At 37.2% G+C, this 24,282-nt stretch overlaps 1 protein-coding gene across 11 annotated transcripts in view; it reads left to right on the top strand.

The window, feature by feature from the left end:
* POU2AF2 (POU class 2 homeobox associating factor 2) overlaps positions 1–24,282 on the top strand; it is a 484,065-nt gene that overhangs the window by 3,340 nt on the left and 456,443 nt on the right. Inside the window, exon 1 of one of the 11 annotated variants that reach the window (XM_036106871.2) lies at positions 13–179. The exons of the other annotated variants lie outside the window; for them this stretch is intronic. The gene's annotated coding sequence lies outside the window, so the exon portion shown is untranslated. Of the gene's footprint in view, positions 1–12; positions 180–24,282 lie in introns of those variants that run through there. 11 annotated transcript variants of the gene reach the window in all.

The following is a 24,282-nucleotide window of genomic DNA, read 5'->3' as shown; positions in this document are numbered from 1 at the left end:
CAATATGTGGAAGTGTTTATCAGATATCTGCGCCGAGAGCATAACTTCCTGACAGCCCAAATAGTGGCAAATTTTTTTAAGGCCAGAGAATAATCGGAGGGAGGGGATTTGGAGCCAACCCCGGTCGAGCTGAGTGTTGCTGCACTTTGCAGGACCGACTGACTGGTGCGGATGATTCGGTAGGTGGCATTATTCCCTTGGAGTAAGGACTACATAAAGGGTGGATTAGCGATGAAGGACACCACTCCATGATACCATGTTGTTGAAGGCGGTTTGTTTGTTTTTGTGATTTTTTTTTTTTTTTTAAATTGAGGTTCCTGTAGGGTTGGGCTGTTATCAGGACAGGTTGTAGAAGAATAGGGCTCTGGCCGGCTCTGTTCCAAGCAGGAGATGCTATCCAAAACACACACACATTTACATACACCCCCCCAACACTGGCATTGTTTATTGTGGAAGTAATGGGGAAAATGTTCCAGCCCATTTTAAGCCTTGTCCACATCACATTGTTCAAAGCAGACTTACATAGGCTGTAAAGAATCTTGATTTATATAATACATATATATATAAATCATTCTAATATATATGTATGTATATGTGCACAGACGCAATTTTTCAGGAGTGGCTCTTTCTGCAGCTTAGACCCCTGTGTAGTGACAGGACTTCGCACCCACTATAGGTTATCATGGATTTTACACTGCAGACAGCTTTGCAGTTCCTTTCATTCCGTTCTGAACTCATGCTATGATGCTTCCTATCATGAATGGATAATCCCAGTTTTCCTTACTTTGCTTCATTTTTTAAATTTCGATAATACTTATCTCCTTTTAATGTTTCATGTAATTAATTTATCTTTAATGTTTATTATCTCTCTTCCAGCGGTCAGAAATCTCTTTGTTATTGTTTACTGTTGCATCTCAGGTGCCTAGAGCAGCGTCTGGCACAATAAATGTTCGTTGATTAAATGAATGAGTGAGACACAAAAAGGATATGAGATCGATCCAGAAGGGCCAGGCCTGAGTTGTTATTTTACGTATTATCAGGGGTTTTATCAGAAACACCTGTGTTATCAGGTGTTTCTTTTTGAGATAATACCTCGTGCTCCAATCACATGTGGAAAACTCACTTTCACTTTAGAATTTGTAAGTGCTTTTATTTCAAATTCCATTAGTTTTGATTTGCATAAAAAACCGTCCCACCCGTCTCCTATAAGGAGTTTTGAGGGAGGTCTCCCTTCCTAAAGAACATTGCTGTTTGCTCAGATTAATATTATCACGAGAGTAATGTAAAGAACACGAATAAGATACAGTCACTCCCCAACTTAAACCCTTCCTTGGCTCCTATGTCTATGGAATAAATATCAAATGCTACAGTGTGGTATACAAGGCTGTCTACAGTTTGACCCTCACTCCCACTTCTTTGTGTTATCTCCTGCTCTGCTTAACTCTAGCCCTGTTCTCCCTCACAGGGAACCGTGTGCACTTCCAAGAACGCCTTGACCTCTCACATCTTCATGGCTTTGAATTGCTGCTCTTGTTTAGGAAGTTTTACTTCTCTATGTTCCAAGCCCTATTGTTTTACATGTATTCATCTAGGGCCTGGCGCATAGCAAACATCTGATAAATATTTGTTGAGGAAAGAAATCTTCAAGGCTTATATCTATAATTACCTCAGGAAAATTTTTCTGACTTCCTCTTTACCTAGCTACCTCCACACACCAACCACACACACAAGGTTAAGTGCACCTTCTGTAATAGTAACGTAACATTTATTGAGTTACTTTATACTAGGTATTAGTCTGAGCATTTTACCCATTTTAATTCACTTAAATCTTAATCTGTGAGCTATATTCCCTTACACCCCATTTTATAGATGGGAAAACCCAAGTCACAAGGATGTTAAATAACTTGTTCAAACAGCTGGTAAGTAGTGAAGCCAAACTTGGAACCTGGGAGTGTGCTCCAGGATCGGTGCTCTTCCCCTCTCGTGTCCATACTGCCTCTCCTGTGTGCTTTCCTCTCCTTACAGCACACGGTACACTAGGCTGTTACCAGCTGTTTTACTTGACTGTAAGCTCCTTGAAATTAAAGGTCGTGTTTTGTCTTCTCTTTTTTTGTGCCAAGCACAGAGTTACACTCTCAAGGATTCTTTTTTTCAGTGACCTAGCTTTGAATGAATGAGTGAAGTAAAAATAACCATTTTCAGGGCGCCTGGGTGGCTCAGTTGGTTAAGCATCTGGCTTCGGCTCAGGTCATGATCTCAGGGTCCTGGGATTGAGTTCCACATCGGGCTCCCTGCTCGGGGGAGCCTGCTTCTCCCTCTGCCTGCTACTTCCCCTGCTTGTGCTCTCTCTCTGACAAATAAAATCTTAAAAAAAAAATAACCATTTTCATTCTCTATACAGTTTAAGGAAGATGCTCTGATGTGGGAGAAGTAATCGTGGACTAGTCCTATCATTCCTTAGACGGTGAAAGCGTTTTCTCTGCGCTGGCGATGTTACCGTGTAGAAAGTGTGATGCCAGAAAACAATAGTGATGACAAGGCAACTGAAGGAGTGTGATGACCATGTCTGACACAAGCAGGATGCATCCAGAATATTTTGAAACAAACTGTAAAGCAAAGTACTAAGAATAGCATAGTTTAACAGCTGGGAAACACCAATAGCAGACCTTTAACAGGAACTAGTCTAAGAATGAAACCAAAATGTTTGGCCAACCATTAGATTGAGTGACAGTGAATAAATTTAACTATGAAAGGGGATGTCTGCACAATTCATTCATCCAATATATATTTATTGTGTGTCTGCTATGTACCAGACACTGTGCCAGGTGCTTGGAATATAGTCAAGTTGAGTCCACAAGTGTCATCCTTGTAAGCCCCAAAATGCACATAAAAATCACTGGCAGTGCTGTCTGAATATCCTAGAGCAGAGATTGCGAACTAATGGGCCACAGAGTGAATTCAGGAGTGTTTTTCAACATATATGCTTTTTTCTTTTTCAAACTTGTTGCCACCTTAAAAATCAAGATATTTCATGTAGAAATCTGGGCTACATTTCTCCAAGGCAACAACAGATAAAACTGAGTTGTAGCTGTGTGTTATTGCGTTTAATGCTCATGGTTGTCACAATCACCACTGTCTCCAGTGCTGGGCAACTACTAACACCTGAGGTAGTGGAAGATGAAATACCGGCAAGAGAGCTAATGAGGCCAGAGAAGAATGACAAATACAAAGTGTGTGTGTGTGTGTGTGTGTGTGTGTGTGTGTGTGTTTTACATTAATAGAATTTTTCAGGAAGAGAAAAAGTTGACAGTGTCTTATTGTTGTAAGAGATCAAGCCCTCCCCAAGGTGAATATAAGCCTTGATATAAGAGAGGTTTTGACTTAATTATTAAGATCAGACATGGGGGCTTTCTTTCTCATCCTTTGGTTAGAAGCCCAAAGGGGCTATTTCCTTAAAGAACAGAATCCCAGTTCTAAGAGTAGAAGTTTATGAAGTGGGAGACAGAGGAGTTAGGAAAAGCAGAGGAGGAAGAAAGGAAGAAGGGGAGTATAGAAGGAAGATGTTAAGAGCTGAGGCTGGAAGAAGAGTTTGGTCAGACTATGAAGGACCTTGGATTCTATGGTAAAAATTTAGATATTATCCTCTAGGGAAAGTGGTAAAAATGACTGGCATCTGTTGAATGCCTGCCATGTATTGGATATACATTACATGCATTATCTCATTTAACCTCTACCATCACCAAAGACATTTGTATCATTATACTCATTTTAAATATGAAGATGAGGGGCGCCTGGGTGGCTCACTCGTTTAAGTATCCAACTCTTGATTTTGACTCAGGTCTTGATCTCAGGGTCATGAGATCGAGCCCCGCATCAGACTCTGCACTGGATGTGGAGCCTGCTTAAGATTCTCTCTTTCTGCCCCTCCTCTCTCTCTCTCTCAAAAAAAAAAAAAGTTAAAAAAAGTTTAAAAATAAATAAATAAATGAATAAGAAGATGAGGCTCAGAGAAGTGAAGCAACTTTCCTAGGTCATTAATCAAAAAGTGGTGGAGTCAGGATTTGAACCCAGATCTGATCGAGTTCAAAGGCCATATGCTTATGATGTCACAGTATTATAATAATAATACCTATCACTTATTGAGAGTTAACTTTGAAGGATATGGAGAAAAGGATTTGGTAGTCAAAACACTAACTTAAGCACTTTACACACTATCATAATCTTTGAAACAACCCTAATGTTGTGTATTTTTATGCCCACTACATAAATGAAGAGCTCAGAGATATTAAAGTACTTATCAGAGTTCATATGGCTATGAGTCGAAGAGCCAGAATCAAACCCAGGACACCCAAAACTCACACTCTTAACCACTACAACTGATGGTATGGTCTTATTTTTGTTCCTTGTGACTGAAGAACATCCTAAATTGTGTCCCATTCATTTCATGTGAGATAAAACTAGATATGCCCCTAAGCCCTTCCACTTAGTCCATGGTAAGCTTGCTTGCTGGTCAGAGGCTTAGCTTAGTTATTTTTAAAGTATATTTTACAAAGCAACTTGATATTTTAATAAGAAACAGCAAAAAGGAGAAATGTCTATTTTTCATCAAAGTTTAGGTTGCTCTGTGAGCCAGATTAAATTAATTAACTGATTATCATTTGTTGTCTATCCCATGCCTTATGTTCTTGCCCATTCTTCAAGGGTTGGCACAATCTGTGACACCTCTCCCCACAAAGGACTTTAGGTTTCTTTTTTCTCTTTGTTTTTCCTAGGCATTTCAACTGACTGCATGTTTTTAGCTCTGTCCACATGTTTATGTTATAACCCTCCCTAGGCATTTGTAGAAATCAGCCCATTATCTGTGCTGATATAGTAGAGATTAGGGAGCTCAGTACATGACTAGGTTCAGTAAGTTGTGCAAGATTGCTCAGCTAATAAGTAGTGCAACAGCATTCCAGTCCAGTTCTGGTTCTCAAAAGTATGAAACTTAAATCCTTTCCCTTAAATCCTATTTAAATTATAAATGAAAATCAATTGTTGCATATTTGCAATGGGAAATAACAGAAGATGGTATAGTAATAAAACAAAAATATGTTTATTGCAGCATTATTTAGAATAGCCAAATTATGGAAACAACTTAAGTGTCCATCAATAGATGAATGAATAAAGAAGATGTAGAATATATATGCAGTGGAATATTACTCAGCCATAAAAAATAATGAAGTCTTGACTTCGGCAGCAACAAGGATAGATCTAGAGAGTATAATGCTAAGCAAAATGTCAGATAAAGACATATGCCATATGATTTCACTCATATGTGGAGTTTAAGAAACAAAGCAAATGAGCAAAGAAAAAAAGAGACAAGAACCCCCAGACTCTCAAATACAGAGAAAAAACTGATGGCGGCCAGAGGGGAGGTGGGTGGGGGAATGGGTGAAATAAGTGAAGGGGATTGAGAGTACACTTATCATGATGAGCACTGAGTAATGTATAGAATTACTGAATCATTATATTGTACACGTGAAACTAATGTAACACTATACTTGAATTAAAAAAATAAAACAACAAAACCAAAAGTTTATTTTTTAATAGTGCTATGCCAACTGAAAAGAAATTAGATACAGAAATTCTAAAAGAATTTTTGCTTTAAAGCATATTTTCCAAAGTATGTTATATGCAACACTAGTCCATTAGGATACTTTTTTTTTTAAATTAACATATAATGTATTATTTGTTTCAGGGGTACGGGTCTGTGATTCTTCAGTCTTACGCAATTCACAGCACTCACCATAGTACATACCCTCCCCAATGTCCATCACCCAGCCACCCCATCCCTCCCACCCCCTCCACTCCAGCAACCCTCAGTTTGTTCCTGAGATTAAGAGTCTCTTATGGTTTGTCTCCCTCTCTGGTTTCATCTTGTTTCATTTTTCCCTCCCTTCTCCTATGATCCTCTGTCTTGTTTCTCAAATTCCTCATATCCATGAGATCATGTGATAATTGTCTTTCTCTGATCGACTTATTTAGCTTGGCATAATACCCTCTAGTTCTATCCACGTCATAGCAAATGGCAAGATTTCATTTTTTTGATGGCTGCATAATATTCCATGTGTGTGTGTGTGTGTGTGTGTGTGTGTGTGTGTGTGTGTGTATACACCACATCTTTTTTTTTCAAAGATTTTATTTATTTGACAGAGACACAACGAGAGAGGGAACACAAGCAGGGGGAGTGGGAGAGGGAGAAGCAGGCCCCCCGCCAAGCAGGGAGCCCGATGTGGGGCTCGATCGACCTGAGCTGAAGGCAGACGCCTAACGACTGAGCCACCCAGGCGCCCCACCACATCTTTTTTATCCATTCATTTGTTGATGGACATTTAGGCTCTTTCCATAGTTCGGCTATTGTGAACATTGCTGCTATAAACATTGGGGTGCAGGTGCCCCTTCAGATCACTACATTTGTATCTTTGGGGTAAATACTCACTAGTGCAATTGTTGGGTTGTAGGGTAGCTCTATTTTCAACTTTTTGAGGAACTTCCATACTGTTTTCCAGAGTGGCTGCACCAGCTTGCATTCCCACCAGCAGTGTAGGAGGGTTCCCCTTTCTCTGCATAGGATACTTTTTTTTTTTTTTTAAAGGAAGGGTTCCATATTCATGGTTCCATGGGAAATGACACTAATGTGATAATGTACATTATAAAATGTGGTGTAGTAAATCTTTGATAAATTCTGTAGTAAAAAAACCCAAAAAACAGCCAAACCCTGCTTAATTTCTGCTTGATCTTTTTCTGCCTCTATATGTTTAACATGCTAATACAGTCCTATAAGAACATTGCTGGGGTATGCAATGAACTTTAATGCAGTGGAGATGGGAGAATGGGGTGTATTCCCCTTTAAGTCACTTCCTCTCTATTGTTTTTTTCTCTGGGCATACAATGTGCTCACATCCTTATGATATTAAAATAAAGCCTTCTCCATCATGCTCCCTTCTTGAATTATCACTACTGCCCCCCACACACGCTTTCTTTTTTTCCTTCTTGCCAACTTTTGGAAAAAGGAATCCATATAAACTGCCTCTGCTTTTTCATTGCCTTCCCTTTTTGCAAATATGAGATCCCTTTCATGATTTCCCAGTGAGCAAATGCAATAGCTTCTATAATCAAAGATGACACTTTGTAGCATATGTCCTGCCACTCTTCTCTTGGCAGCCATGACACTTGTATTGCATTCATTCATTAATTTTACAAATATATAAAGATACAAAATGAACAATTTAGACATGCTATTTCTCATCTTCAAAAATTTATATTCTAGTTTCTCTATTTCTCTGAATTCTCTAAGTCACCTTCACTGGATCCTCTTTTCCTACCCACATGTTTAATGTATGCATCTCTTAAGGCCCTTTCATTTCTCTTTTCCCAACATACACTTGTATGTGCAGACACACACACACACACACACACACACATTCAAGGTGTTGAAGAGAAGAATCATGACTTTTGATTCCACAAATGTTGAATACGTGAATTTATGATTTTCCTAATACTGAATATAACTATAGCACCTGTACTATTATTTTTATTCCAAATGAGGATTGTTACATGAATGAAATGGGAAGTTGTTGTTTTTTCCTATGATAGATAGGTGTGTATTGAGTGAGAGAAAGTCAGAAGTGGATTTCAGAGGACTGTATCGTACATATGAAAAAGACATATAAGCAACTAGCAGATAGTTATTGAGAACTTCTCAATTTTCTGTTAAGAAGTGATTAGGAAGATGTCAGATGAAAATTTTACCATACCATAAAATTTTACCGTAAAATTTCTCTGGAAGTGCATATCCATAAAATGAGCAAAAAGAGTTTTTAAAAATCACTTACTAAAAAAAAAAATAAATAAAAAAAATAAAAAAAATAAAAAATAAAAAATAAAAAATAAAAATCACTTACTGCCACAAAGAAGGAAAGGAACATACCTAAGCCTGCAATTCTCAAGGTTAGGTCTCAGACATTGAAACCACCTTGGGAACTTTTAAAAATAATATTTGGGCTTCTTCTCCAGAAATTCTAATTAAATTGGTCTGGGGTGCAGCCTAAATGTACAATTTTTTTAAAGCTCTATACCTGTGTCTAAGGTTAAAAACATTGACCTGGGGTGCCTGGGTGGCTCAGTCGTTAAGTGTCTGCCTTCGGCTCAGGTCATGATCCCAGGGTCCTGGGATTGAGCCCCATATTGGGCTCCCTGCTCCATGGGAAGCCTGGTTCTCCCTCTTCCAGTCCCCTTGCTTGTGTTCCCTCTCTCACTATGTCTCTCCCTGTCAAATAAATAAACAAAATCTTAAAAAAAAAAACCAAACATTGACCTAAGAAAAACATTCCAAAACATGGTTATTGAGGGGGTGAAAAAGATTCCAGAGAGTAGTAAAGAAGAGTAGTGATGTTATGTTCCTTACCTCACTCCAAATCCTAGAGGGCAAACTTCTGAATTGGCCAAATACGATTCTTGCTAATGTCACTAATTCTAGAAAGAAACATAATGAGTAAGTATTATTATTTTTGTCTTTTCCTTCTGATCAGTGATTAGTAGGAACTGCTGCTAGAAAGAAACTGGTGATAATGAAAAATGAACAATGAACCTGCCTCTCTCTTATGGAAGGGAGGACTTCAGAGCTAAATTCAAGAAATAATCTAAAACTTGAAGGTCTTCCTCCGTTGAATGGTATACCACCCTCCACCCCAACTATAAGCAGAGAGAAGCAGAGAGTCTTAGTATAGAATATATAATAAAACCTCAGAAGAGATAGCAGAGAATGAGCAAGATGAAACAAAATGATGTGGCAGTGATGCAGAAATACTATAGCACAACATGAAATCATGCATTGCATGCAAAAGATAGAATCCAACCTAGATGAAAATATAAACTAAAGGAATAGAAAATAATTTATAAATGCTGCATTCTATAGAACTTAATGAGAACCAGTATTCAGTGAATAAGAGCTCAAAGATGAAATGACAGATGAAAAGAGAGGTTGCAAGCTTAAAATAAATGAGGACCCAAATCAATGTCATTACAGAACAAATAAGTAAAAAAGATGCAAAAACTTAACTTTAAGATCGAAAGAACATCCTGTGTTTTTGGTAAATTAAAAACAGAATACTTAGCAGGAGGATATATCCTTATTAAACTATTAAACTTCAAGGTTCCACTATAATGCAAGTTCCATGAAGGCAGGAGTTTGTTTTGTTCATTGCGATATTGTTAGTGCCTAGAACACTATTGAGCAAATTAGAGGTATCCAGTAAGTATTTGTTGAATGAATGAAAGGGTGAAGAAAGATTTCTTCACTTTCAGGCATGAAAACCAACATATCTAATTTCTAGTTCCACTTATAGGGAGGTTGGAAGTCACCACTAGAGCTTAAAAACAAGTAAAAAGCTGAACAGACTGAAAAATTAAGCACTCTTCTTGGATCCATAGGAGGGGAACACACAGGGCAAAGTGCTGCACACAAGATTGGAGAGACAGGGAAATACAGGGAGCCAGGGATTACTGAAGCAGACACTCAAGCAGAAGCTGCTGCCATGTCAGGGTAGGAAAACTTGACTGTAATTGATGAATAGCTAGAGGCTCAATGTGAACAACTCAGAAAGTTAAAATCTGCAGGGGAACCTAGACATGGTGGGGTGGGGTGGAGGGTCCCACAACAGTGTAAGATTTCCAGGATACTAAGTATCAGAGAAAAATCCCTGGGGGCTTCCAGCTGAGAGAGGGAGAAAAGGAACCATTTTGAAATACACCAGAGCATTCTGTTTTTCTTAGTAACACCTGCCTTTCAGGGAAAACTAGTTAACCAGAGCCTAACCTGGTGTATTATCAGAACCTAAGTGACCTGGAAAGGAAATACCTCATTCCAGTCCTCCTTAGCCATCTTGTCCCACCTAAGAGGGGAAGAAAAAAACCTGAGAAACACTTGTGAAGTTCACAGTCCAGAAGCATAGTCTCACTAAAATGCAGACCTAATCATAGGACTATAGAATGTTTTCCCTCTCTAGCACCTCACCAGCACATTATTTTTTTTTAAATTTTTTATTGTTAATGTTAATCACCATACATTACATCATTAGTTTTTGATGTACTGTTCCATGATTCATTGTTTGTGTATAACACCCAGTGCTCCATGAAGAACGTGCCCTGTTTAATACTCATCACCAGGCTAACCCATCCTCCCACCCCCCTCCCCTCTAGAACCCTCAGTTTGTTTTTCCGAGTCCATCGTCTCTCATGGTTCATCTCCCCCTCCGATTTACCCCCCTTCACCAGCACATTATTAAAGGCCTACTTACTGCAGTTCCTTTTGCCCATTACAGGATGTCTAGCTATCAAGATAGTTATAAGGCATAACAAAAAGGAAACAAAACAAAACAAAACCCCTCCACAATTTGAAGAGACAGAGTATGTATCAAATCCAGACATGGCAAGGACATTGGAATTTTCAGACTGGGGATTTAAAAGAGCTATCTGTAATATACTAAGGGCTCTACTGGGTAAAGTAGACAGCATACAAGAATAGATGGGCAATGTAAGCCAAAAGATGGAAATCCTAATAAAGAACCAAAAAGAAATGCTATATATAAACAGTAACAGAAATGAAGGATGTCTTTGATGGGCTCGTTAGTAGATTAGACATGGCCAAAGAAAGAATCTCTGAGCTAGAGGATATATCAACAGAATACCTGAAAACCAAAAAGGAAAGAGAACAAAGGCTGAAACAGAATGTAGTTTCTAAGGACTATGGGACAACTATAAAAGTGTAACATACACATAATGAGAATACCCACTGGAATACTCGGTGGGAAGGAGAAGAAAAAGGGAAAGGAACAGAAGATACATTTTGAAACAATAACTAAGAATTTCTCCATATTAATGTCTGACATGAAACCACAGATCCAGGAAGCTGAAGAACACCAAGTAGGATAAATACCAACAAACTACACCTAAGTGTATTAGTGTATCATTTTCAAATTACAGAAAATCAAAGATGAAGAAAAAATTGTGAACGAAGCCAGAGGTAAAACACACCTTACCTAAAAAGGAGCAAAGATAATTGCATGTAACTTCTCAGAAACCATGCTAACAAGATAGTGGAGTGAAATATTTAAGGTATTGTGAGAAAAAAACACTTCAACCTAGAATTTTGCACCCTGCCAAATTATTATTAAAAAGTGAAGGAGAAATAACTTAGACAAACAAAAATTGAGGGAATTTCTTGCCAATAGATCCACCTTGCAAGAAATGTTAAGAGAAATTCTTTAGAAAGAAGGAATATAATGCAGATCAGAAACTTGGAGCTACATAAAAAAGGAAAAGCATCAAAGAGAACAAGTGAAGATAAGATAAAAACTTTTTTCTTATTCTTAACTGATCTAACAGATAACAGTTTGTTAAAAATAATAGTAGTGATATATTCAGTTATGTGTATGTCAGATATATATATATATACACACACACACACACACACACATACAGCTAACGTCATACTTGATGAGAAACTCAAAGTTCCCACTATGATCAGGTAAAAGACAAGGATGATCCCTCTCACCACTCCTTTTCAACATCATACTGGAAGTCTTTGCTAATGGAATAAAGCAAAAAAAATAAAAGGTATACAAATTAGAAGAAAGACATAAAACTGTCTTTTTTCTTTTTTTTTTTTTCAAATGGCACAATCATCTATGTAGGACATTGAAAAAAATCAGTCAAATAACTCCTGGACCCAAAAAGTGATTATAACGAGGGTGCAGAATACAAAGTTAATATACAAAAGTCAGTTGCTTTCCTATGTGCCAACAGTGAACATGTGGAATTTGAAACTAGAAGCACAATAATATTTCAGTTACCATCCAAAAAATGAAATACTTAGGTATAAGTATATCAAAATATATACAAGATCCATATGAGCAAAACTGTAAAATTTTGATAAATGATAATAAAGGGGAACTAAATAAATGAAGCGATATTCCATGTTAATTGATAGGAAGACAATATTTTCAAGGCGTCAATTATCCCCAACTTGATCTTTGGATTCATTCCAATCAAAATCCCAGCAAGTTATTTTATGAATATTGATAAACTTATTCTATAGTTTATACAGAGAGGCAAAAGATCCAGAATACCCAACACAATATTGAAGGTGAAGAATAAAGTTGGAGAACTGATGCTACCTGATTTCAAGACTTACTGTAAAGATTCAGTAATCAAGACAGGGTGATATTAGTGAAAAAATATACAAATAGAGTACTGGAACAGAATACAGAGCCCGGAAATAGAACCTCATGAATATATTCAACTGATCTTTGATCAAAGTGCAAAGGCAATATACTGGAGCAAAGATAGTTTCTTCAGCAAATGGTATTGGAACAATTGGACATCCATATCCCCCCACCTACTGGTCCTCACCAAAAAAAAAAAAAAAAATCTAGATACAGACTTCACATCCTTCACAGAAATTAACTCAAAATGGATTATAGACCTAAATGTGGAATTCAAAACTATGAAACTCCTATGAGATGACATAGGAGAAAATCTGGATGACTTTGGGTATGATGATGCCTTTTTAGATACAACACCAAGGACATGATCCATTTAAAAAAATTGATAAATATAAAACTTGGGCTCTGCAAAAAACGCTATCAAGAGAATGAGACGAGAATACACAGATTGGGAGAAAATTTTTGCAAAAGACACATCTGATAGAAGGCTATTATCCAAAATATACAAAGAACTCTTAAAATTCGACAATAAGAAAACAAGCTGATTAAAAAATGGGCCAGTGACCTTAAAGACATCTACCAAAGAAGATACACAGATGGAAAATAAGCGTAAGAAAGGGTGCTTCACATCATATGTCATTAGGAAAATATAAATTAAAACAATGAGATGCTACAACACACCTATTAGAATGGCCAAAATTCAGAATATGGACAACACCAATTGTTGACAAGGATATGGAACAACAGGAACTCTCATTCATTGCTGAGTGGGAATGCAAAATTGCATAGCCACTTTGGAATACAGTCTGGTGTTTTCTTACAACATTAAATATACTTACCATTGGATTCAGTAATTGTGCTCCTCATTATTTACTTAAAGGAGTTGAAACCATATGTCCACATAAAAACTTGCATGCTGACATTTACAGCAGCTTTATCCATAATTGCCAAACCTTGAAAGTAACCAAGATGTCCTATATCTTGAATGGATAAATAAACTGTGGCACAACCAGATAATGGAATATTATTCAGCACTAAAAAGTAATGAACTATCAGGCCATGAAAAGACATGGAGGAACTTAAGTGCATATTACTAAGTGAAAAGCCAATCTGAGATAGCTACATACTGTATGATCCAACTATATGATATTCTGGAAAATACAGAACTATGGACACCATGGACACAATAAAAAGATCAGTGATTGCTAGTGGGGGTGGGGGAGAGGAGATGAATAGGCAGATGATAGAGGATTTTTACGGCAGTGAAAACACCCTGTATGATATTATAAAGATGGGTATATGTCATTATTCATTTGTCCAAACCCACTGAATCTACAACATCAAGAGTGAACCCTTAGGCAAACTTGGGACTTTGTGTGATTATAATGTGTCAATGTAGGTTCATTGTTGGTAAAAAATAAAATACTATTTTGGTGAGTGATATTGATAATGGGGGAGCCTATGTATATTGTGGGGCAGAGAGTATATGAAAAATCTCTGTACCTTCCTCTCAATTTTACTGTAAACCTAAAACTGCTCTAAAGAAATAAAACCTTAAAAAAAAAAAAAAAAGCAAATTACCTACAAGGGAAAAGGGTTGAGGCTGCCTCCAGGCTTTTCTACAGCTAGAAGAAAACACACTAATATCTACAAAGTTTTGAGAGGAAAAGTGGCTCAAGAATTATACCCAGCCAAACTGACACTCTGCTGTAAAGGCACTGGACTAAGTCCTTACACATTATCGCATTTAGTCTTAACAATAAACCTATGAGAGAGGCATTATTATGATTCCTGTCTTAAAAAAGAGAAGTCTGAGGTTCTGCAACATTAAATCACTTGCCAGGATTATGTTAGCCAGGAATCTTATCCCAGTAGTATGACTTCAAATGCCTTTATATTAATTCTCTCATTTAATTCTCATAATAATTCTGTGGATTTTTTCCCCCTCAGATTAAAAAAAGACAACTTGAGTATTAAAAGATGAAATAATTTTCCCAAAGACATTACAGTGCTGGGATTCAATCCAGGCCTATATAATTCCACCAATCATGGGCTTTCCAGTGTGCCAAGCTTTAGTATTGTGTGTGTGTGTGTGTGTGTGTGTGTGTAGGTTTAATTACTGATTTCATCTGACTCTGTCGTCATCCCCTCTTCACCTTTTCTTGGAAAACATACTGTACAGAGAAGTGTTAATTCCTAAAACTTTCACTTACCCTGCTTTTATGATCTAGTAAACATGCCCTTGGCAATTTTTATTCAAGATCAGAACTGAACTTGGTGAGTACAGAGCTTACGGTTCTAAATGTGCTTCAGAAGCCAAAGAAATTGGAAAAGGGCAGAAGGCAGTGAGATTCTCACAATATAACTCAGTACTATTGTTCTACTTAATTCCTTAGCCTGGAAACAAATTTTTCCTGAGGAAAACAAAACAAAACAAAAAAACCAAAACAAGTCTATAAGCTCTGATTTCTCTGCCTGTTCAGATAGTTCCTTATTTGTCTCTTTGTTGTTGTTCTTTTTTCTTCTTTTTTTTTTTTTAGGAGTGTCAAATTGCTTCAGGGATAAGCAAATCAATGAATATAGGTTTTATTTTTGTGTTATAGACCAACATATTTGTTCGTAATTTATGTCCTGATTTTATTCTACTGTGTCATGAACTCACACTCTGAGGTAGTAGGCTGTGGACAGAAACTTCTACCGTGCTTTGAATTGAGTTTTTAGTTTCTTGGATGGAATGGTATGTATGCCCTGTAAGAATCACAGAATCGTGGATGAAAAAAAAATTCATAGATGCTCCTCTGAAAATTTAAAAACATGAAACTTTTTTTAAAAACAAGTTCTTTAAGCAGAATAGTAAATTTTACATTATCAAGTAATAGATCCAAAATGTAGATAATCCCAAACCACAAATGAGCCAAAAAGTAATTTATAATTAGTTTAAGAATGTGTTAATTTTGTTTGGTAATACTAGTAGAGTTTGTGTGTGTGTGTGTGCGCTAACTGTACCGTTTTTAGGTTAATGGTAAAATTGATCTGATTTCCTAGAATAGTAAGTGTTGACTGGTTGATGCAGGGAGGCAACTGGTCTAGGATTATAGCTTTGCAAATATATCTGTCTCTGGGTAAGGAACATTTAAATAGTAATTAACCTTGAATCTGATCACTTCATTCCTTTCATACCTAGGGTGGGCTAACAAAATCAATTTATGAAGTGGCCATATGAAGGGACCTTTTATAGTTGATTTAAAGTATGAATCCTAAAAGCTGTTTTATTCCAAAAAAATCAAGAAGACCTGCAATATTTATTCTAGGGAGGAACAAGTAGCTGGTGCATAAAAATATTTTTTAATCTTCCCAAGCATATTTACATTACTTTTTGCACTCAATAGATGTTCCTGGCATTTTCATGTACAATGTGAACAACCAATAATTGACTACTAGCATTTTATTTAAACTAGAAACTAATTTATTCTTAAAAATAGAAATTAAAGAAACACCTAAGAGGGGTGAAAGTGGTCAAAAGGTACAAATTTCCAGTTATAAAATATTAAATCCTGGGGATGTAATATACAGTATGGTGATTATAGTTAATACTGTAATGTATATTTGAAAGTTGCTAGGATAGTCCTGACAGTTCTCATCACAAGAAAAAAAATTATGTCTATGTATGGTGATGGATATTAACTATGCTTATTGTGGTGACCATTTTGCAATATACACATATATTGTATTCTTATACAATATGAAACTAATATGTTATATGTCAATTATATCTCAATTTAAAAAAATAACAAAAAATCTTACCTAAATTTATGAATTTGCTGCTGGTACTTTCTTTAAGAATCATTAAGCATGGAATTAAGCAGAGAAATTCCATTTGGAGTGAGAGATCTAAGTTTGTTTCCTGGCTGCACTTCCTAACTGTGTAAACATGAGCAAACTCTGAACTTCAGTTCAGATAAATTTAACACTTACCTCAAGTGTTTGTTGGCTTGGCATCCATGAGATGTAGGTAAAAGCATGTTGAAAAATGTAAAGCACTACAGAAGTAATAGTTGTTGTTCTCTTCAGTTTAATTCAGACATGAATTTCCCTGAACCTTTGCTCTAAAGTAGAACCTTAGGTTAATTTTGGAGTTTCCTGACTCTCTGAGCCTTATGCCAGGCCCTGGCTATGTTCCTGAGAGAACAGAGAAGTGGGGAGAGGAGAAATGTTCCTTCCATTCATCTTTCGCAAGCCATACAAAAAGGCCTTGTAAACCAGAGACTATGCAAATAAGAGTGAAACAATAAGAATTCACTCCCCTGTAAATTAAACTTGAGAAGTTTTCTTTTCTGTGTGAGCTGATCATGAGGGCATTGAAAGCTGTCTCCAGAGTTCCCGTGATAAAATCCTTCAATGTTAAATTACTGAAGGATGCCATAACTCCGAGAATGGAGCAGAAGAGGAGAGTGATGAGAAAAGAGAATGTTTATGTTGACACACAGAAATGCTTTTGTAATCAGCAAGGAATGGAAGGGAATAAAGTGCACATGAATGTTTAATGGGGTTTTTAGGCAATTAAATTTTGCAGAAATGTGCTGTAAGCATGTGGCATTGCTTAAGGGCTGACCCGATCAGGTCAGGTGATCACAGTCTTGTTTGCACACTGTGTGGCAGGGAAGGGAGAGAAACATACTCGTTTTTTGAGGAATATGGGATGGCTGCCTTAGAGCAGTGATCTGTTTACGACTTTCGGTTAGCAGGAATCATTAGGCACCACCTACATTGGATCCAAGGACAAGGGGGGGAAATAATGCTTTCTAGAAAGAAAAGAACAAGTAAAGATATCTCCACTGTATCACAGACTGTGTTGCTAAAGGCATACTGTTGCTCTGTAGGGGGGCTATCAAGAGGGGACAAGATAAAATTACAGCTGATTCTGCATTTGTATGTTATCTTGGCAAGAACAGCAGGGCTTAGCTTAACAAAATATTAACACTCTTCCCAAATGCTAATGAAATATAAGTAGAGAAATTGGGGGGAATTCTGAATGTAAGTATTTTATTGGCTGATTCTTTTACACATTTGCCTTTTGCCTCATTTACACAGGCATAGACACGGAATTGGAGGTGAGTGTCTCCATGGCCCACACAATCACATTAACTGTCATCCTCAACTCACTGACCTTCAAACATCCAGATCTATGGTTTGGGAAAGAAGGGGGGAGAGAGGGGGAGGGAGAGAGAGAGAGAGAGAAAGAAAGAGAGAGAGGGAAAGAGAAATAAAGAGGAAGGAGGGAGGAAGAAAAAAAGGAAGGGAAGGAAAAGAAAAAAATGGTAAATTGTGTGCAAACAAACACGATTTACCAAATCTCCAAGAAGTATGTGAAGGACTTACCTATGACTGAGAGGTAGAAAAAGATTAGGACTTTAACTGCATCAGTTAGAAATAGCCTGTGGTGAAGAAACACACCCAAGCTCTTACACCTCCTCTCCAGTACGTTGTGCAAATTGATTAGAATACCTTTTGTAACTACTGTGGCCACATTTCCTAAGGAAGGAAATCGCAGATAAATAGCTTAATATCCTAAAAGAGTGTATAAGCATAAGGATAAGGTCTCAGCATAATAAAATTTCAAAAAAAGGCTTTTCCCAAATTGTGGATGGACTGAGGAAAGTAATTCATACCAGAATAGGCTGACTCAGTCCAACTGTCTTATTAGAGTGTTTTTCACATAGACTGATCTGTTTGAATGCCTCCAATAGTTCTGTGCTCTTGAAAAGTCTGTTTTTTTCCTCTGCCAAATAAAGATACTCTACTTTGACTTCAGAGAAATGTTTTTTTATGAGTCCATTGAAGCTGTGGTCTTACTCATTTTATAAGTCTCTTTACCTGGTAGGTTGTACAAAGTACCAGCCCACTTTATTTATTTTTATTTTTTTTTAAGATTTATTTATTTATTTGAGAGAAAGAGAGAACACGCATGAGAGAGTGTGACTGGGGGAAGAGGCAGAGGGAGAGAATCTCAAGAAGACCCCCCTTTTCTCTCAGTGGTGCTGTCAGTCACCAAAGGTCAAAACTTGACTTGTATCCAGAACATGTAAATCTCCATCTCCATTTGGGATTTCTGTAGGGATTGAAGGAGGTCCACCCACATTAGGAAGGGCAGTTTGCTCTAGTCAGTCTACAGCTTTCAATGTTATTCTCATCCAAAAACACCTTTACAGAAATATCCAGAATAATGTCTGACCAAATATTCGGGCACCCCATGGCCCAGTCAAGTAGACATATGAAATGAATGATCACACCAAATCTTTTGCATGCTTTAAATTTGGGTGGTTTATCTTTTTATTATTGATTTGTACCAGTTTTACATGTTCTGGATAAAAGTCATATAAACACACACACACACATATACATATATCTCAACTAAAGTATATGGCTTATTTTCAAATTTCTAATGATGTTTATTTAGAGTAAAAGTTTCCTATTTTCATGAACTTTTTTAAAAAAATGTTTTGTTACAGTTAGTGCTTTTGCATTCTGCCTAAGAACTCTGGTTACATCAAGTTTCAAAAATAATGTCCTATGTTTTCTTCTGGAAGCTTTGTAGTTTTCGCTTTTAGATTTAGGTGTATGATCTATCTCTAATTGTTTCTTTTCTAAAGATTTACTTATTTAGTGAGAGAGAGAGAGAGAGAGAGGTGCGTGCACAAGTGGGGGAGGGGCAGAGAGAAAGAGAATCTTTATGCAGACTCCCCACTGAGTGTGGAACCCATCACAGGGCTTAATCTCACGATCCATGAGATCACAACCTGAGCTGAAACCGAGTCAGACGCTTACCTGACTGAGACACCTAGACACCCCTCAAATTAATTCTGTATATGGTGTAAGATGGAGGAATTGAGGTGTTTTTTTAAATATATGGTTATTCAATTGTGTGAAAGATTTCCCCATTTTAAACTGTATTAATATTTTTGCTAAAAATCAATTATTATATATATGTGGCCCTATTTCTGGATTCTTTAATTTGTTACATTGATCTGTTTTTCTATCTTTATGCCAATAGAACACTATCTTGACTACTGTGTCTTTACAGTAAGTTTTAAAGTCTTCTATAAGACTTTAAGTCTTATGGAGTGTAAGACTATAAGTCTTTCAGTGTTGATTATTTTCAAGATGGGTTTTCTTTTAAAGATTTATTTATTTATTTGAGAGAGAGAGAATGTAAGTGGGGGGAGGGGCAGCAGGAGAGAACTTTCAAGCAGACTCCCCACTGAGCGGGAAGCCCAACACAGGGCTCAGTCCCATGACCCATGAGATCATGACCCAAGCTGAAACCAAGATTTGGAGGCCTAAGCAACTGAGCCACCCAGGTGCCCCATTTTCGAGATTGTTTTGACTATTCAAAAGTCTTTTGAATTTCCACAAAATTTAAGAATTAGCTTTTAATTTTCTAACAAACAAATAAACCATGCTTTCATTTTAATTCAGATTGCACTGGACCTGTAGATCAATTAAGGAGACTAGAATTGATCTTTTAATAATCTCGATTCTTTTAATCCATGAACATGTTGTATCTTTACCTTTATTTAGTTCTGACTTAATTTTTCCTAGAACATGTTAGGTTTTTTTTTTCAATGTAAGTATAGCTAACATACAGTGTTATATTAGTTTCAGGTGTACAATATAGTGATTTAACATTTTTTAAAGACTTATTTATGTATTTCAGAGAGACAGAGACAGAGAGCATGAGCAGGAGGGGGAATCTGAAGCAGACTCCACAGCGACAGGTGTGAGGTGATATCTCATTGTGGTTTTGATTTGCATTTCCTGATGATGAGTGATTTTGAGCACTTTTCATGTGTCTGTTGGCCATCCGGATGTCTTTGGAGAAATATCTTTTCTTGTCTTGTACCCATTTTTAATTGGATCATTTGGTTTTTTGGTGTTGAATTGTATAATTTCTTTATGCATTTTGGGGTTACCTTTATCAGATATGTCATTTGCAAATAGTTTTCTCCCATTCTGTAGGTTGTCTTTTTTTAAATTGTTTCCTTTTTTATGCAAAAGCTTTTCATTTTGATGTAGTCCCAATAGTTTATTTTTGCTTTTGTTTCCCTTGCCTCAGGAGACATATCTAAAAAAATGTTGCTACAGCTGATGTCAGAGAAATTATTGCCTGTACTCTCTTCTAGTATTTTTATGGTTTCATGTCTCACATTTGGGTCCTTAATCCATTTTGAATTTATTTTTGTGTATGGTGAAAGAAATTGGTCCAGTTTCATTTTTCTGCATGTTGCTGTCCAGTTTTTTCAACACCATTTGTTGAAGAGACTATGTTTTCCCATTGCATATTCTTTCCTCCCTTGTTGAAGATTAATTGACCATATAATTGTGGTGTTATTTCTTGGCTTTCTATTCTGTTCCATTGACCTATGTGTCTGTTTTTGTGCCAGTACCATACTGTTTTAATTACTACAGCTTTGTAATATAACTTGAAATTTGAGATAGTGATACTTCCAGTTTTGTTCTTTTTCAAGATTGCTTTGGCTACTCAGGATCTTTATGATCCCGTACGAATTTTAAGTTTGTTTGTTCTAGTTCTTTGAAAAGTATTGCTGGCATTTTGATAGGGATTGCATTAAATGTATAGATTGCTTTGGGTAGTATATACATTTTAAAAATATTTCTTTTTTCAATCCATGAGCATGGAATGTTTTTCCATTTCTTTGTGTTGTCTTCAGTTTCTTTCATCAGTGTATTATAGTTTTCAGAGTACAGGTTTTCACCTCCTTGGTTAGGTTTATTCCTAGGTATCTTACTGTTATTGATGCAATTGTAAATGTTTTCTTAATTTCTTTCTGCTGCTTCATTATTGGTGTATATACAAATGGAACAGATTTCTGTACATTGATTTTGTATCCTGCATCTTTAGTGAATTCATTTATTGGATCTACAGTTTTTGGTGGAGTCTTTCAGGTTTTCTATATAGAGTATCATGTCATCTGCAAATAGTGAAATTTTGACTTCTTTTGGATGCCTTTTATTTATTTTTGTTGTGTGATTGCTATGGCTACGACTTCCAGTACTATGTTGAATAAAAGTAGTGAGTCCTTGTTTTGTTCCTGACCTTAGGGGAAAAGCTCTCAGTTTTTCCTCATTAAGGATGATGTTAGCTATGGATTTTTCATATATGGCCTTTATTATGTTGAGGCATATTCCTTTTAAACCTACTTTGTTGAGGATTTTTATCATGAATAGATGTTGTGCTTTGTCAAATGCTTTTTTAGCCTTTATTGAACTGATGATATTGTTCTTATCTTTTCTCTTAACTAATGTGATGTATCACATCAATTGATTTGTGAATATTGAACCACTCTTGCAACTCAGAAACAAATCCCATTTGATTGTGGTAGATGATTTTTTTAATGTATTGTTGGATTCAGTTTGCTAGTACTTTGTTGAGGATTTTTCCATATATGCTCATCAGGGATATTGGCCTATAGTTCTCTTTTTTAGTAGTGTCTTTATCTGGTTTTGGTATCAGGGTAATGCTGGCTTCATAGAATGAATTTGGAAATTTTTCCCCCTTTGCTATTTTTTGGAACAGTTTGAGAAAAATAGGAATTAACTCTTCTTTAAATGTTTGGAAGAATTCACCTATGAATCCATCTGGTCCTGGACTTTTGTTTGTTGGGGGTTTTTTGATCTAATTTAATTTCTTTTCTGGTTATCAAGTCTATTCAAGTTTTCTACTTCTTCCTGCTTCAGTTTTGGTAGGTTATATGTACCTAAGAATTTATCCATTTCTTCTGGGTAGTCCAGTTTGTTAACTTATAGGTTTTCATAATATTCTCTTACAATTCTTTGTGTTTCTGTGGAGTTGGCTATTATTTTTCCTAGTAATTTTTTTTTTTTTAGATTTTATTTATTTAACAGAGAGAGACACAGTTAGAGAGGGAACACAAGCAGGGGGAGTGGGAGAGAGATAAGCAGGCTTCCCGCCGAGCAGGGAGCCTGATGTGGGGCTCGATCCCAGGACCCTGGGATCATGACCTGAGCCGAAGGCAGACGCTTAATGACTGAGCCACCCAGGCGCCCCTATTTTTCCTAGTAATTTTGAGTCCTCTGTCTCTCTGTCTCTGTCACTCTCCCCCCACCTTTTTTTTAATGAGTCTGGCTAGTGGTTTATTATTTTTGTTAACCTTTTCAAAGAGCCAGCTCCTGGACTCTTGAAGATGGCCAAGGAGTAGGAGACCTAAATTTCGTCTGGTCCCAGGAATTCAGCTAGATAGGGATCAAACCATTCTGAACATGTACGAACTCAACAGGAGATCTAAGAAAAGAATAGCAGCAACTCTCTGAACAGAAAAGCGACCACTTTCTGGAAGGTAGGACGTGCGGAGAAGTGAATCTGAGGCGATATTCAGGAGGATAGATGGCGGGGGAGGGGGCCTCTGTCGGCCGCTTCTGGCAAGTGATAGAGCCACGGAGCACAAAATCGGAACTTTTAGAAGTAGCTCCGCTGAGGGACGTCACTCCAGTGGCTAAGTGGGGGGTGGAACCCTCACTGGGACAGTGTGGTTTCAGGACCCTCGGGGTCACAGAAAGACCAGGGGAGCCTGAGTGTGGCAGAGCTCCCAGGTATCAGAACGGGGAAGCTGGCTGTAGAGACGGAGCCGAGGAGCGGGCTCTCAGCTCGGAGTTGCCATAAACCGTGATCAGCGGCACAGTCGGGCCACTGCTCTTCCAGCAGGGACCCAACAAGCGGCAGATCCAGGGAAACTCCCCTTCCTCCCCTGGGAGGAGCAGCACAGGAGCGTACTGCAGGGATCTGCTGGGTTTGGAGACTGCACACGGGGTCGAGTGCCAGAGATAGAAACGCTCGGTCACAGGCCGGGTGAGCACGGAGTGCGGCTGGAGACCAGAAGATGGGAGTGATTGACTGCTTTTCTCTGGGGGTGCACTGAGGAGTGGGGCCCCGAGTTCTCAGCTCCTCTGGGGTGGAGATCGGGAGGCCGCCAATTTCACTCTCGTCCTCTAAAGCTGTACCGAAAGCTTGCAGGGAACAAAAGCTCCCGAGAGCAAACCCAAGCAGATTACTTAGCCTGGACCCAGCAAGGCAGGGCAATTTGGCCTCCGGCAAAGACATTTGGGACCCATGGCAACAGGACCCTCCCCCAGAATATCAGCAAGAACAGCCAGCCAAGACCAAGTTTACCGATCAATGAGAACGGGAGAACTCCAGCACTAGCGGAATATAGCACATAGAATTCATGGCTTTTCCCCATGACTCTTTAGTCTTTCAAAGTTAATTGTTTTAATTTTTTTTTTTGAATTTTTCTTTTTACCTTTTTCAAACAACATCTTATCAATCCCTTTTATAAAAATCTTTTTTATTTTTCATTTATAGAGTCATATTCTATCCCTTCATGTAGTGAACCTTATTTTTGGTATATATATATATATATATATATATATATATATATATATATGCCAAACTTATATATATATATATATATACCAACTTATATATATAAGTTGTTCTCTCTTTAAAATTTTGGGATACAGTTTCTTCTAACAGACCAAAATATACCCTAAATCTCTAGTGTATGGCTTTGTTCTAGTCTCCTGCCTGATCACATTCTCTCCTTTTTTTTTTTTTAATTTCTCTTCTTTTTTTTTCAACCAGCTTTTATCTTACCAATTCCTTTTATAAAATCTTTTATAATTTTCATCTTTACAGTCATATTCCATCCCTTCATCGTATTTACCCTTATTTTAGTACGTACATAAGTTTTTCTTTCTTTAAAATTTTGGGAGACGTTTTCTTCTAACAGACCAAAATATGCCCAAAATCTAGTGTGTGGCACTGATCTATTCACCAGCCTGATCATATTTGATCATATTCTTTTTTTTATCTTTTTCTTTTTCTTTTCTCTTTCTTTCCCTTTCTTTTCCCCCAGTTTCAGGTCTCTTCTGATTTGTTTAGTGTATATTTTTCTGGGGTCATTGTTAACCCTGTTAACAT

Source organism: Halichoerus grypus, chromosome 11, assembly GCF_964656455.1.
Source record: "Halichoerus grypus chromosome 11, mHalGry1.hap1.1, whole genome shotgun sequence".
Taxonomy (NCBI): Eukaryota; Metazoa; Chordata; class Mammalia; order Carnivora; family Phocidae; genus Halichoerus; species Halichoerus grypus.
Note: the sequence above shows the minus strand (reverse complement) of the source record. Positions and strands in the feature narration are given on the sequence as shown.